Raw genomic sequence first — 15,087 nt, forward strand, 5'->3', positions numbered from 1 at the left:
CTACACGGGACAAGGTAGTCAGAAAGGACATAAAAGAGGGCTACACAGGGGGGACAGTGGTATAGGAGGGGTACACAGGGACTTGGAATAGAAGGGGCTACACAGTCAGGCGAAGGGGCCGCGGACAGGTCTAAACACCTTAGCGAAGGAGCCTGAGGACTACACAGGGACAGCGTGGCTATTTCATTAGAGAGAGGTAGCACGAAGAGGACAGGATAGAAAGGGCTACACAGGACAACGGCCTGATAGTATTACTAGTCCTACGTCGTACCCCTACCACTTCCACAGCAGCAACTACGGCCCTCGTACCAACAGGCACATGGTAGCTAAGCAACGGAACAGGGCTACACAGTGGGACAGGGTTCTAGAAGAGGGTTACACAGGGCGGACAGTTAGAAGAGCCTACACAGGGACAGGGTTCTAGAAGATGAAGATAGAACGGAGTTACACAGGGGGGAAAAGGTCTTTTTAGCTAGACAGGGCCTACACAGGACAGGATTAGAAGGGCTAACACAAGGGGGACCAGGTCATAGAGGGCTGAGGATACACAGGGACAGATAGGAAGGGCTGAGGACTACACAAGGGACAGTCTCTTTTAGTAATGACTTACGACAGGGACAGCGATAGGGGCTACACAGGGACAGGTGAGGAGGGCTACACAGGGACATGGTGAAGCGGGCTACACAGGGACAGGCTAGAAGGGTCTGAGGACCTACACAGGGCAGGTGGAGCTCACAGGTGAGGCACACGGGACAGGTAGAAGGGTAACACAGACAGGTAGAAGGGTAACAGAGACACGGTGAAGGTGAGGGCTACACAGGGACCAGGTAGAAGGGCTAGCTACACAGGGACAGGTTAGGAGGCTTTAGAAGGGCTACACAGGGACAGGTGAAGGGGCTACACAGGACAGGTCGAAGGGCCTACACAGGGACAGGTAGAAGGGCTGAGGACTACACGGAAAGGATAGAGGGCTCCACGGAAGTAGAGGCTACACAGGGACAGGTAGGAGGCTGGGCTACACAGGGACAGGTAGAAGGCTGAGGACTACACAGGCAGGTAGAATGACTACACAGGGACAGGTCGAAGGCTACACAGGGAAGGTCGAAGGGCTACACAGGGAAGCGTAGATAGGGCTAGCACAGAGACAGGTAGAGGGCTAGACAACGCGACAGGTAGAAGGGTACACAGACGACAGGTAGAAGGGCTAGGGACGTACAAGGGACAGAGAAGTGAAGGGCTGAGGACTACACAGGGACAGGTAGAAGGGCTGAGGACTACACAGGGACAGGTAGAATGACTAACAGGACAGGTGAGCACAACAGGTAGGTACAAGATAAGTGAGGCTACACAGGGACGTAGATGGTAACAGGGACAGGTGGGGGCTGAGTGAGGACGTGAGCGCGTAGCTCATATTGTGATTTATGACTACCTGATACACACACCAACACTCCCCCAAACCGAACCCACCCACTTGTGATTTATACTCACACCTGCCACACTCATCCAGCCTCCTCACTCAACCTATGAAGCCCAACCACCGGAAAACATCCATTCATGGTTTTGTACTGCGCCTCAGCCAAAGTTTGACAGAAATGTACAACAGAAATACACACCTATATACACAAGGACCTATATGAAATCTCTGACCTATATTACTTAATCATGATAAACAATACGTTGCTGTTGTTTGGTTGACTGTAATGTGTTTTTGAAATGGGGTTAAGTCTGCAGTTATTGAGAAGTTGAGCAGGAACTAGCACCTGTGGCCCATACTCTAGCGACACGACCTGGGACACGTTCTCTGTTGTGAGGTCCAACCGTTGAGTACCAGTACCCGCCAAATGCAAAATTATTGGACCTTGAGTCAGTTCCATTACCTTTTTTCAACTGTCTTCCCCTCCAATCAGGGACTGATTTAATTCCACGACACCATTCATTTATCAAGGTATATCAACAGAAAACGAGAGCAGTAGTCTGGGCTCGTAGACGGAACATTGATCTTTACCCATGGTAACTGTGTTTGCAGGATGCGTTATTGCAGAGGAACGTTGGATTCCACACAAAACAACACTTCCAGAGTGGATTCTTTTTCTGTTAGACATGGTCTCTCTGTGTCATAACAACAACACCACGACGGATTTAAAAACAAACACTTTGTTTATTTTCAAGGTAAACAGGGCCACTCCAAACCCCCTCCAGTTGGAAGACAGAGCACTTCCTACCCCTCCAGTTGGGAAGACAGGCCACTCCAACCCCCTCCAGTTTGAAAGATCGACAGGCCACATCCACCCCCTCCAGTTTGGAAAGAAGCCCACTCCAACCCCTCCAGTTGGAAGACAGGCCCTCCACCCCTCCAGTTGGAGACAGGCTCCAACCTCCAAGACACCACTCCACCTCGTTGGAAGACAGGCCACTCCAACCCCTCCAGTTGGAAGACAGGCCACTCCAACCCCCCTCCGTTGGAAGACAGGCCACTCCAACCCCCTCCAGTTGGAAGGATCCAACCCTCCAGTGACCAGCCTCCTACCCCCTCCAGTTGGAAGGACAGGCCCACTCCTAACCCCTCCAGTTGGAAAGACGCCACTCCAAACCCCCTCCAGTGGCAGTTACAGCAGCTGAGTGATGGCCGATATCATTCTTAGTAATATCATCCGTTTAGGTGACACGGTGGAAACTCCTGCATTCCACGGAGGCAGCGTGTCTGTAGGTATTTGACTCATGCCAATGTACTTTGATTGATCAATTTAAAACAAACTGATCACTTCTGAGGTTATAAACGCCCTACCCCTTTGACTACTTAGCACGCAGACACACATTTTGGAATGTTCAGATAGAATATGTCACGAACATCATGTAAGACAAGGAATTCATGTTGGCTCTATTCATTGGAATTTCTATCTGCAACGTTCGAACAACCGGTTTCGGGGGCGAACTGAAGGTTCCCCCAGCCCTGCCATGAATGAGTTGGACACTTGCCCCAGCCCTTCCAGGAATGAGATTTGGGACACCCTCCAGCCCTCATGGAATGAGATTGGCGACACCCCGCCCAGCCCTCCATGGAATGAGTTGGACAACCCCCCCCAGCCCTCCATGGAATTGCAGTTGGGAACACCCCCCCCCCTCCGATGCACGAGTGGACACCCCGCCCTCCATGGATGATTGGCGACACCCCCAGCCCTCCATGGAATGAGTTGGGACACCCCCCAGCCCTCCATGGAATGAGTTGGGACACCCCCCCAGCCCTTCGCAATGGAAATGAGTTGGGACAACGCCCCCAGACCCTCCATGGAAATTGAGTTGGGACACCCCCCAGCCTTCACATGGTGGAATGAGTTGGGACCCCCCCCAGCCCTTCATGAATGAGTTGGGTACACCCCCCAGCCCCCCCAGCCTACATGGAAATGAGTTTTTTGGACACCCCCCAGCCCCGCTCCATGAATGAGTTGGACATCCCCCCCCAGCCCTCATGGATGAGGTTGGCAGCCACCCCCCAGCCCTCCATGGAATGAGTTGGGACACCACCTCCAGAAAGTGGACCACCCCAGCCCTCATCATGATGACCGCGCTCCAATGATGGACCCCCCCAGCCCTCCATGAATGAGTTTGGGACACCCCCCAGCCCTCCATGGAATGAGTTGGGCACGCGCCCCCAGCCCTCCATGGAATGAGTCTGGGACACCCCCCCCAGCCCTCCATGGAATGAGTTGGACCAACCGCACTGGGAGTGGACCACCGCCCCCGGCCCTCCATGGAATGATTTTGGGACACCCCCCAGCCTCATGGGAATGAGTTGGGAATCCCCCCCACCAGCCTCTCCATGGAATGAGCTTGGGACCCCCCCCCCCCCCCACCCTCTATGGAATGAGTTGGGAGCACCCCCCCCCCCCCAGCCCTCCATGGAATGAGTTGTGATACCCCCCCAGGCCGCTCCATGGAATGAGTCTGGACACCCCCCCCCCAGCCCTCCATGGGAATGTGAGTTGGACACCCCCCCCCCCCAAGCCTCCATGGACATAGTTGGGACACCCCCCCCCAGCCCTCCATGGAATGATGGTGAGGACACCGCCCCGCCCCAGCCCTCCCATGAGAATGAGTTGGACACCCCCCCCCCAGTCCTCCATGGAATGAGTTGGACACCCCCCCCAAGCCTCATGGAATGAGTTTGGAGACAACCCCCCCTCTCAGCCCTCCATGGAATGAGTTGCGGGACAACCCCCCCAGCCCTCCATGGAATGAGTTGGACACCCCCCCAGCCTCAGATGAAGTTTATAAGATGTAGACAGCAAATCAGAGGATGATGGGAATAAAACTAAAACTAATCATCAGTTATTTAGTAAAGTAAGTTAATCATATTATCACAATATCAATCCGATTATACTGATCAGAAATCTAGAGCTGTAGAATGCAAATTTATAATACGTTTTATTGGGATCCCCCGTTAATAGCGACAGCTAGTCTTCCTGGGTTTTCGACAAATAACAAAAAATACATTAAAATTGTAAAGTATTTTTAGTCTGTAAACACATTAACATAGACAGACTTACATGCATACATTAATACAGGTACTGAACAGATGACTTAACTAGATGACTAGTTCAGATAGGGAGAGGCGTTGTGTTGGCCCGGGTTGAATCTAGTTGATGATCCTTGGATTAAAAGGCGATCGCAAGAAGTTAAATCTCCTCAACAACCACACCATTCATTACCAGATTCAGCGGAGGTCTAGAACTTGCGAAGAATGATTTGTACCAAATACAATACTCTTAGTTTTTAGAGATGTTCAGGACTAGTTAATTACTAGCCATCCATTCTAAAAAACTCTTTGTTTAGAGTTGCAGGGATTTCACTAGCTGRGGTTGGTGACATGTACACTGAACGGACAAAACATTAAGCACAACTGCTCTTTCCATGACAGGCTGACCGGGTGATCCCCTACTGATGTCACCTGCAAAATCCACTTCAAATCAGATCTAAAAAAAGAAAAAATTTAAAGATTTTTAAGCCTTGAGATATGGATTGTGTATGTGTGCCATTCAGAGGGTGAATGGGCACGACAGAAGGTTTAATTGCCTTTGAACAAGGTGTGGTAGTAGGCCCCATTCGCACCGGTTTGTGACAAGAACTGCAACGCTGCTGGGTTTTTCCACACTCAACAGTCTCCCGTGTGTATCAAGAATGGTCCACCACCCATCCAGCCAACTTGACACAACTGTGGGAAGCATTGGAGTCAACATGGGCCGGTTTCTCTGTGGAATGCTTTCGACACCTTGAGGAGTGTGTATGGGAGTGTGGGCAGGGGGGCGAATGTCCTGTCGTTATGCAGTAGCTATACACACAGTAGTATAATTTCAACTCTCAAAGCTGTCAATATAGCAATATCAACAAATCAGAATGCAATTCCTGTCTCTATGCAATTTTCAAAATTTGCAATTAATCAAATTCTACAGTGATGGTCTATTCTATGTATCTCTATCTCCCTCCCTCAAAACTGACGCAAACGCTGAAACTGGGAGACTATGGTGTGCACTAATGAACACATCCCTGGTTCCATCACGTCTCAGATGGAACTAACCCAGCTAGKAAATTTGGTTCGTTGGAAGTTACGGGAACATACGGTTTAGGTTTCACATTGGTTGTGGGAACGAAGCCATATGCTTCCCGAGCGGTAAATTGATTTTTTATTTTTATTTTTTTTAAACGTTCTGAGAATAGAAGAAGTGAAAACGTTGACTGTTCTGGGTTCATTTTTAGGTTGCAGGGAGGTTCTGAGAACGTTTTACTCTGGTTCCTTGATAGTTTAAAATATATATATTTAAATGTTTTTATTTTATTTTCACTATTTTATTTTRCTTCTATTTGTTAGTTGTATAACTTTTTAACTGCATTGTTGGGAAAGGGCTCGTAAGTAAAGCATTTAATGGTAAAGTCTATACTTGTTGTATTCGGCACATCATTCCCGGGGGTTTTTATTAGTGCTGTGAAAATGGAAATTCTAGGTTATATAGAAGTTTCTGAAAAACTTCCTTAAAACGTTCACTGAATATTTCAATAAGACTTTTAATAAACACTGCTAGCTTAGGTTAACTGTTTGGAACTCCCAGCACAGATAAGACACATGGACAATTAATTTTCTTAGGCGTTAAATCATCCAAAACACATTTATTTTGTTATTGTGGCACGGCATCAGTGAGATTCAAACCTATGATCTTCTGTTCTCTATCCGTGGAATTAGTCCACTGCACCAACAGGATGGAGCTAGCATGCCATSTTTTATAACTCACACGAAGCTGTTCATTTTAGTRTATTTAAAAACAGACCCCATTTCAAAAGGAAACAAGCACTGATTAAGATCAGCTGTGGCCAATTAGTGGGCGCGGCCAACACACCTGAACACACTTCACAAGATGGAGGATAGAGAGAGTTTTGTTGACGCTGAGAACGGTATGTTTTTATAATAACATTCTTAGAACGTTCTGTGAACGTTGTCTTGTGTTTTTTATGGAACGTTTTAACGCTCTCAAATTATTATTTGTATATATATATATTTTTTTTTACATGGATTTAAATAGAACCACGAGGCAATCTGTAGGAAACGTTTTGTTTAAAGTACTGAAATTCCCACAGAAGAACGTTGTTTCTTAGCACTACAGCATACAGATTCTCAGAGAATCTGAACTATTTGAGAACATTCCCAACGTCAAACCAGCTGGAGAACGTTCCCAGGACGTTTGAACTTTTAGGAAACCTTCTGGTTAAAGCATTGAAATACCCCCCCAAAAAATGGTTTGTCAAGTTCCTTAAAATGTGCTGAGAATGTTCCAAAGCCAAGCYACTCCCTGTACCATTCCCAGAAAGTTGTGAAAAGGTTTTAAGGCAAAATAACCATAGGACAACCACGCTCTAAGAAACATATATGGTTCTCAGAACGTTATGTGCTAGCTGGGAAATGAGTTAGTTCCATGGTTCTAGAAGGCTGTAGTGTCTCCGTAGTCAGTGTTCCATCGTACATAGAGGTCCAGGGTTGTGGGACTGACACTGGGCTTAATACGCTTCAGAGAATCCTCAAAGTCCTTGCAGCGGATGTTACGCATCTGTAACAAGCATCAGCATACACAGAAATATATCCTCTATTTCATACACAGAAATATATCCTCTATTTCATACACAGAAATATATTCTCCATTTCATACACAGAAATATATTCTCCATTTCATACACAGAAATATATTCTCTATTTCATACACAGAAATAAATTCTCTACTTCATACACAGAAATATATTCTCCATTTCATACACAGAAATATATTCTCTATTCATACACAGAAATACACTACATAACCAAAAGTATGTGGACACCTGCTCTTTGAACATCTCATTCCAAAACTATAAGCATTAATATGGAGTTGTTCCCCCCTTTGCTGCTATAACAGCCTCCACTCTTCTGGGATGAATCGTCTAGAATGTCACTGTATGCTGTAGRGTTAAGATTTCCCTTCACTGGAACTAAGGGGCCCGAACCATGTAAAACAGCCCCAGACCATTATTCCACCACCACCAAACTTTACAGTTGGCACTATGGATTGGGGCAGGTAGCGTTCTCCTGGCATCCGCCAAACCCAGATTCGTCCGTCAGACTGACAGATGGTGAAGCGTGATTCATCACTCCAGAGAACACGTTTCTACTGCTCCAGAGTCCAATGGCGGTGATCTTTACACCACTCCAGCCGACGCTTGGCATTGCTCATGGTGATCTTAGGCTCGTGTGCGGCTGCTCGGCCATGGAAACCCATTTCATGAAGCTCCTGACGAACAGTTCTTGTGCTGACGTTGCTTCTAGAGGCAGTTTGGAACTCGCTAGTGAGTGTTGCAACTGAGGACAGACCATTTTAATGCGCTTCAGCACTCGGCGGTCCCGTTCTGTGAGCTTGTGTGGCAAACTGACTTGTTGGAAAGGTGGCATCCTATGACGGTGCCACATTYAAAGTCAKTGAGRTCTTCWYTAAGGCCATTCTACTGKCAATGTTCGTCTATGGAGATTGCATGGCTGTGTGCTCGATTTTATACACCTGTCAGCAATGGGTGTGGCTGAAATAGCTGAATCTACAAATTTGAAGTGGTGTCCACATACTTTTGTATATGTAGTGTGTGTTCTCTATTCATGTCAGACAGTCTATTGTAGCTTTGAGCTGTTATAACTTACATCACTAGCAGCCATGTTTTTCACTTGCTCTGGTCCAAGTTCTGTGTAAACAGACAAAACAAACATGATCAGACACCAGGCATAAAGACATTGTAGCGACCTTAACCCCACACTTAGCGACCTCGTCAAGGCATAAAGACATTGTAGCGACCTTAACCCAACACTTAGCGACTTTTTTCTTAGGACCCTCGTCAAGGCATAAAGACATTGTAGCGACCTTAACCCAACACTTAGCGACCTCGTCAAGGCATAAAGACATTGTAGCGACCTTAACCAAACCCTTAGCGACCTCATCAAGGCATAAAAGACACTTGTAGCGACCTTAACCCCACACTTAGCGACCTCGTCAAGGCATCAAAGACATTGTAGAGACCTTAACCCCAACACTTAGCGACCTCGTCAAGGCATAAAGACATTTGGATGCGACCTCTCAAGGCATAAAGACATTGTAGCGACCTTAACCCCACACTTAGCGACTCGTCAAGCATAAAGACATTGTACGCGACCTTAACCCCCCTCAAGTTTGTTAAATATTATAATATACAACCGACCAGACAGTTTTATTAGGTAAACCACCCAGTCCGGGGGCCGGACCCCACTTGCCTCCAGAACGGCCTGAATTCTCTGGGCATTCTACAAAGGGTGTCGGAAAACGTTCCACAAGGATGTCGGCCCATGCTGATGGCATCATGCAGTCTGCTGCAGATTGGACGGCGGTACTTCATGCTGCTAACGGCTCGTTCCATCTCATCCCGTTATACTCTATTAGGTTGAGGTGTGGGACTGACCAGGCCACTCGATACACTGAATACACCATCATGTTCCAGGAGTGGGTTCCCCCTCCTCAGTTATCCAGTGTTGGTGATGGCGTTGCCCACTGGAGCTGCTGCTCTGTTTTTTAGCTGTAGGAGTGGAACCCTGCTGTGGTTGTCAGCTGCAACAGCCAATCCATGAACAGGGATCACCGAGCTGTGGTTCCCGAGATGCGTTCTGCCACCCTGTTGTACTGCGCTGTTATGTGTCTGTTTGTGGCGCGCCTGTTAGCTTGCACCATTCTTGCCATTCTCCTTTCACCTCTTTCATCAACGACTGTTTCCCCCCCACACCTTTCATCAATGAGCTGTTTCCCCCCCCCACCTCTTTCATCAATGAGCTGTTTCCCCCCCACCTCTTTCATCAATGAGCTGTTTCCCCCCCCCCCACCTCTTTCATCACGCGATGCTGTTTCCCCCCCCCACAACCTCTTTCATCAATGAGCTTGTTTCCCCCCCCCATCCTCTTTCATCAATGAGCTATGTTTTCCCCTCCCCCACCTCTTTCATACGAGATCGTCTTCCCCCCCCCACCTCTTTCATCAACGAGCTGTTTCCGCCCCCCCCCTCTTTCATCAATGGAGCCTGTTTCCCCCCCCCCCTCTTTCATCAACGAGCTGTTTCCCCCCCCCACACCTTTTCATCAACGCAGCTGTTTTCCCCCCCCCAGCCTCTTTCATCAACGAGCTGTTCCCCCCCCCCCCCTCTTTCAATCAATGAGCTGTTTCCCCCCACCTCCTTCATCAACGAGCTGTTTCCCCCCCCCCCCCCACCTTTTCCATGCGTTCCACCATCACGAGCTGTTTCCACGCCCCCCACTCTTTCATCAACGAGCTGTTTCCCCCCCCCACCTCTTTCATCAAGAGCTGTTTCCCCCCCCACGTCTCTTTCATCACGAGCTGTTTTCCCCCCCCCACACTCTTTCAATCAACGAGGCGTCCCCCTTATCAGGCTTTCCCCCCCCCACACCTCTGTTTCATAATGAGCTGTTTCCCCCCCACCTCTTTTCATCAACGAGCCTGTTTCCCGCCCCCCCCCCCACCTTTTCCTCCAACGAGCTGTTTTCCCCCCCCACCTCTTTTCAATCAATGACTTTTTCCCCCCCCCAGCCTCTTTCATCAACGGAGCTGTTTCCCCCCCCACGCTCTTTTTCAATCAATGAGCTGTTTCCCCCCCCACCCTCTTCATCAACCGAGCTTTTCCCCCCCCCCTCTTTCATCAATTGACCTGTTTCCCCCCCCCACTTTTCATCAACGAGCTGTTTTTCCCCCCCCGCACCTCTTCATCAACCGAGCCTGGTTTTCCCCCCACCTCTTTATCAACGAGCTGTTTCCCCCCGCCACCTCTTCATCAATGAGCTGTTTCCCCCCCCTTCTCAATGAGCTGTTTCCCTCCCCTCCACCTCTTTATCATGAGCTGTTTCCCCCCCCCCAACCTCTTTCATCAATGAGCTGTTTCCCCCCCCCACCTCTTTCATCAATGAGCTGTTTCCCCCCCCACCTCTTTCATCAACGAGCTGTTTCCCCCCCCCCCACCTCTTTCATCAACGAGCTGTTTCCCCCCCCCACCTCTTTCATCAACCTGAGCTGTTTTCCCCACCCCACCTTTTCTCAAACGAGCTGTTTTCCCCCCCCCACACCTTTTCATCAACGAGCCTGTTTCCCCCCCACCTCTTTCAATCACACGAGCTGTTTCCCCACCCCCACCTCTTTCATCAACGAGCTGTTTCCCCCCCCGCCACCTCTTTCATCAACGAGCTGTTCTCCCCCCCCGCCCCACCTCTTTCATCAACGAGTCTGTTCCCGCCCCCCCACCCTCTTTCAATCAACGAGCTGTTTCCCCCCCCACCTTCTTTCATCAACGAGCTGTTCCCCCCCCCACCTCTTTCATCAACGAGCTGTTTTCCCCCCCCCACCTCTTTTCATCAACGAGCTGTTCCCCCCCCCCACCTCTTTATCATGAGCTGGTTTCCCCCCCCCCACACTTTTCATCAATGAGCTGTTTCCCCCCCACCTCTTTCATCAACGAGCCTGTTTCCCCCCCCACCTCTTTCATCAATGACTGTTTCCCCCTCCCACCTCTTTCATCAACGAGCTGTTTCCCCCCCCCCCCTCTTTCATCAACGAGCTGTTTTCCCCCCCCCCCTCTTTCATAACATGTAGCTGTTTTTCCCCCACCTCTTTCAATCAACGAGCTGTTTTCCCCCCCCACCTTTCATCAATGAGCTGTTTCCCCCCCAACCTCTTCTCATAACGGAGCTGTTTCCCCCCCCACCTCTTTCATCACGAGCTGTTTCCCCCCCACCCTCTTTTCATCAACGAGCCTGTTTCCCCCCCCACCTCTTTCATCAACGAGCTGTTTCCCCCCCCCCCCCCTCTTCATCACGAGCTGTTTCCCCCCCACCTCTTTCCATCAACGAGCTGGTTTCCCCCCCCCACCTCCTTTCATCAACGAGCTGTTTCCCTCCCCCACCTCTTTCATAACGAGCTGTGTTTCCCCCCCACACCTCTTTCATCAACGAGCTGTTTTCCCCCCCCCCCACCTCTTTCATGCAACGAGCTTGTTCCCCACCTCTTTCATCAACGAGCTGTTTCCCCCCCCACACCTTCTTTCATCAACGAGCTGTTTCCCCCCCCACCTCTTTCATCAATGACGCTGTTTCCCCACCGCACCTCTTTCATCAACGAGCTGTTTCCCCCCCCACTCTTTCATCAACGAGCTGTTCCCCCCCCCACCTCTTTCATCAAACGAGCTGTTTCCCCCCCCCACCTCTTTCATCATGAGCTGTTTCCCCCCCCACCTTTTCATCAACGAGCTGTTTTCCCCCCCACCTCTTTCATCAACCGACTGTTTCCCCCCCACCTCTTTTCATTCAACGAGCTGTTTACCCCCCCTCTTTCATCAACGGCTGTTTCCCCCCCCCCACCTCTTTCAATTCAACGAGCCCTGTTTCCCCCCCCACCTCTTTTTCATCACGAGCCTGTTTCCCCCCACTCTTTCATCATGAGCTGTTTCCCCCCCCCACCTCTTTCATCAACGAGCTGATTTCCCCCCCCACCTCTTTCATCAACGAGCTGTTTCCCCCCAACCTCTTTCATCAACGAGCTGTTTCCCCCCCCCTTTTCATCAACGGACTGTTTCCCCCCCCCACTCTCCTTTCATCAACGAGCCTGTTTCCCCCCCCACCTCTTTCATCACGAGCTGTTTCCCCCGCCCCCCACCCTTTCATCAACGAGTCTGTTTTCCCCCCGCCCACCTCTTTCATCAACGAGCTGTTTCCCCCCCCCCCTCTTTCATCACACTGAGCTGTTTCCGCCCCCCCCACCTCTTTCATCAATAGCTGTTTTCCCCCCCCCACCTCTTTCAATCACGAGCTGTTTCCCCACCCCACCTCTTTCATTCAACGAGCTGTTTCCCCCCCCCCACCTTCTCAACCCTTCTCCCCCACTCACAGAGCTGTTTCCCCCCCCCCCCACCTATCACACTGTTTCACCATCATACGAGCTGTTCTCCCCCCCCCCACCTCTTTCATCAACTGAGCTGGTTTCCCCCCCCCACCTCTTAATCAATGACTTCCCCCTTTCATCACGAGCTGTTTTCCCCCCCCCACCCGTCTTTCATCAATGAGCTGTTTCCCCCCCCCCACCTCTTTCATCAATGGCTGTTCCCCCCCCCCCACTCTTTCTTCAACGAGCTTGTTCCCCCCCAACCTCTTTCATCAAGAGCTGTTTCCCCCCATCCACCTCTTTCCATCAATGAGCTGTTTTCCCCCCCCCCCTCTCATCAAACGCTGTCCCCATTTTCATCAAACGACGCTGTTTCGCCCCGCCCACCTTTTCATGCAATGAGCGTTTCCCCCCCCCCACCTCTTTCATCAATGAGCTGTTTCCCACCCCCCCACCTCTTCATCAAGTCGAGCTGTTTCCCCCCCCCCATCCTCTTTCATCACTGAGCTGTTGTCTCCCCCCCCCACCTTTTCATCAATGAGCTGTTTTCCCCCCCACCTCTTTCATCAACGAGCTGTTTCCCCCCCCCACCTCTTTCATCAATGAGCTGTTTCCCCCCCCCACCTCTTTCATCAATGAGCTGTTTCCCCCCCCCCCACCTCTTTCATCAACGAGCTGTTTCCCCCCCCCACCTCTTTCATCAATGAGCTGTTTCCCCCCCCCCCACCTCTTTCATCAACGATGAGCTGTTTCCCCCCCGACCACCCTTTCATCAATGAGCTGTTTCCCCCCCCCCACCCTTTCATCAACGAGCTGTTTTCCCCCCCCCCACCTCTTCATCAATGAGCTGTTTTCCCCCCCCCCCCCACCTCTTTTCCATCAACGAGCTGTTTCCCCCCCACCTCTTTCATCAACGAGCTGTTTCCCCCCCCCACCTCTTTCATCAGAGCTGTTTCCCCCCCCCCACCTCTTTCATCAATGCGCTGTTTCCCCCCCCACCTCTTTCATCAACGAGCTGTTTTCCCCCCCCCGCCACCTTCTTTCATCAACGAGCTGTTTCCCCCCCCCCCACCTCTTACAATCGAGCTTGTTCCCCCCCCCCCCCCACCTCTTCATCAACGAGCTGTTTCACCCCCCCACCCTCTTTCTCAGAGGCTGTTTTCCCCCCCCACTCCTCTTTTCATCAAACGAGCTGTTTCCCCCCCCACCTCTTTCTATCAACGCAGCTGTTTCCCCCCCCCCCACCTCTTTCATCAACGAGCTGTTTCCCCCCCCACTTCTTTCATTCAACGAGCTGTTTCCCCCCCCCACCTCTTTCATCACACGAGCTGTTTTTCCCCCCCACACCGACTCTTTCATCAATGAGCTGTTTCCCCCCCCAGCACTTTCATCAACGAGCTGTTTCCCCCCACCCGCACCCCTCTTTCATCAACGAGCTGTTTCCCCCCCCACCTTTCATCAACGGCTGTTTCCCCCCCACACTCTTTTCATCAACGAGCTGTTTCCCCCACCTTTTTCATCAAGGCTGTTCCCCCCCCCCCACCTCTTTTCAACGACCTGTTTCCCCCCCCACCCTCTTTCATCAATGAGCGCTGTTTGCTTTCCCCCCCCCCCCACACCTCTTTCATCAACGAGCTGTTTCCCCCCCCACACCTCTTCATCAATGAGCTGTTTCCCCCCCCCCCCCTCTTTCATCAACGAGCTGTTTCCCCCCCCCCCCCCGACCTGCTATTTCATCAACGAGCTGTTTCCCCCACCCCACCTCTTTCATCAATGAGCTGTTTCCCCCCCCCACCTCTTTCATCAGAAGCTGTTTCCCCCCCCCCACTCTTTCATCAAGAGCTGTTTCCCCCCCCCACTCTTTCATCAACGAGCTGTTTCCCCCCCCACACTCTTTCATCAACGAGCTGTTTCCCCCCCAACCTCTTTCATCAATGAGCTGTTTTCCCCCCCCCCCACCTCTTTCATCAATGAGCTGTTTCCCCCCCCCCACCTCTTTCATCAATGAGCTGTTTCCCCCCCCCCACCTCTTTCATCAACGGAGCTGTTTTCCCCCCCCGCGCCCACCTCTTTGCATCAATGAGCTGTTCCCCCATCTTCATCACGGCCTGTTCCCCCCCCCAACCTTTCATATGATGTTTCCCCCCATCTTTCATAATGAGCTTGTTTCCCTCCCCCACCTCTTTCTCAATTCCCGCATCTCATCGAGCTGTTTTCCCCCCCCACCTCTTTTCATCAACCTGAGCTGTATCCCCCCCCCACCTCTTTATCAATGAGCTGTTTCCCCCCCCCACCTCTTTCATCAATAGCAGCTGTTTCCCACCCCACCTCTTCATCAATGAGCTTGTTTTTCCCCCCCCCCCACCTCTTTCATCAATGAGCTGTTTCCCCCCCCACTCTTCATCAATGAGCTTGTTCCCCCCCCCCCCACCTCTTTCATCAATGGCTTTCATCTTATCGAGCTGTTTCCCCCCCCCCCCACCTCTTTCATCACCATGAGCCTGTTTCCCCCCCCCACCTCTTTCATCCACTGAGCCTTGTTCCCCCTCCCCCCCACCTTCTTTCATCAATGAGCTGTTCTCCCCCCCCACGGCTCTTCTCATCAACGAGCACTGTGTTCCGCCCCCGT

At 50.9% G+C, this 15,087-nt stretch overlaps 1 long non-coding RNA gene and 1 pseudogene across 1 annotated transcript in view; both read right to left on the reverse strand.

Moving 5' to 3' along the window:
* The window catches only part of LOC139025020 (uncharacterized), a 2,621-nt gene extending 359 nt beyond the window's left edge, over positions 1-2,262 (reverse strand). The window contains exon 1 of the long non-coding RNA XR_011476449.1: positions 2,184-2,262. This is a non-coding gene — a long non-coding RNA (uncharacterized lncRNA). The remainder of the gene's footprint in view (positions 1-2,183) is intronic.
* Positions 2,263-4,390: 2,128 nt separating this feature from the next.
* The window catches only part of LOC112073105 (spastin-like), a 27,165-nt pseudogene continuing 16,468 nt past the window's right edge, over positions 4,391-15,087 (reverse strand).

This window comes from Salvelinus sp. IW2-2015, unplaced genomic scaffold (assembly GCF_002910315.2).
Source record: "Salvelinus sp. IW2-2015 unplaced genomic scaffold, ASM291031v2 Un_scaffold2147, whole genome shotgun sequence".
Classification (NCBI taxonomy): domain Eukaryota; kingdom Metazoa; phylum Chordata; class Actinopteri; order Salmoniformes; family Salmonidae; genus Salvelinus; species Salvelinus sp. IW2-2015.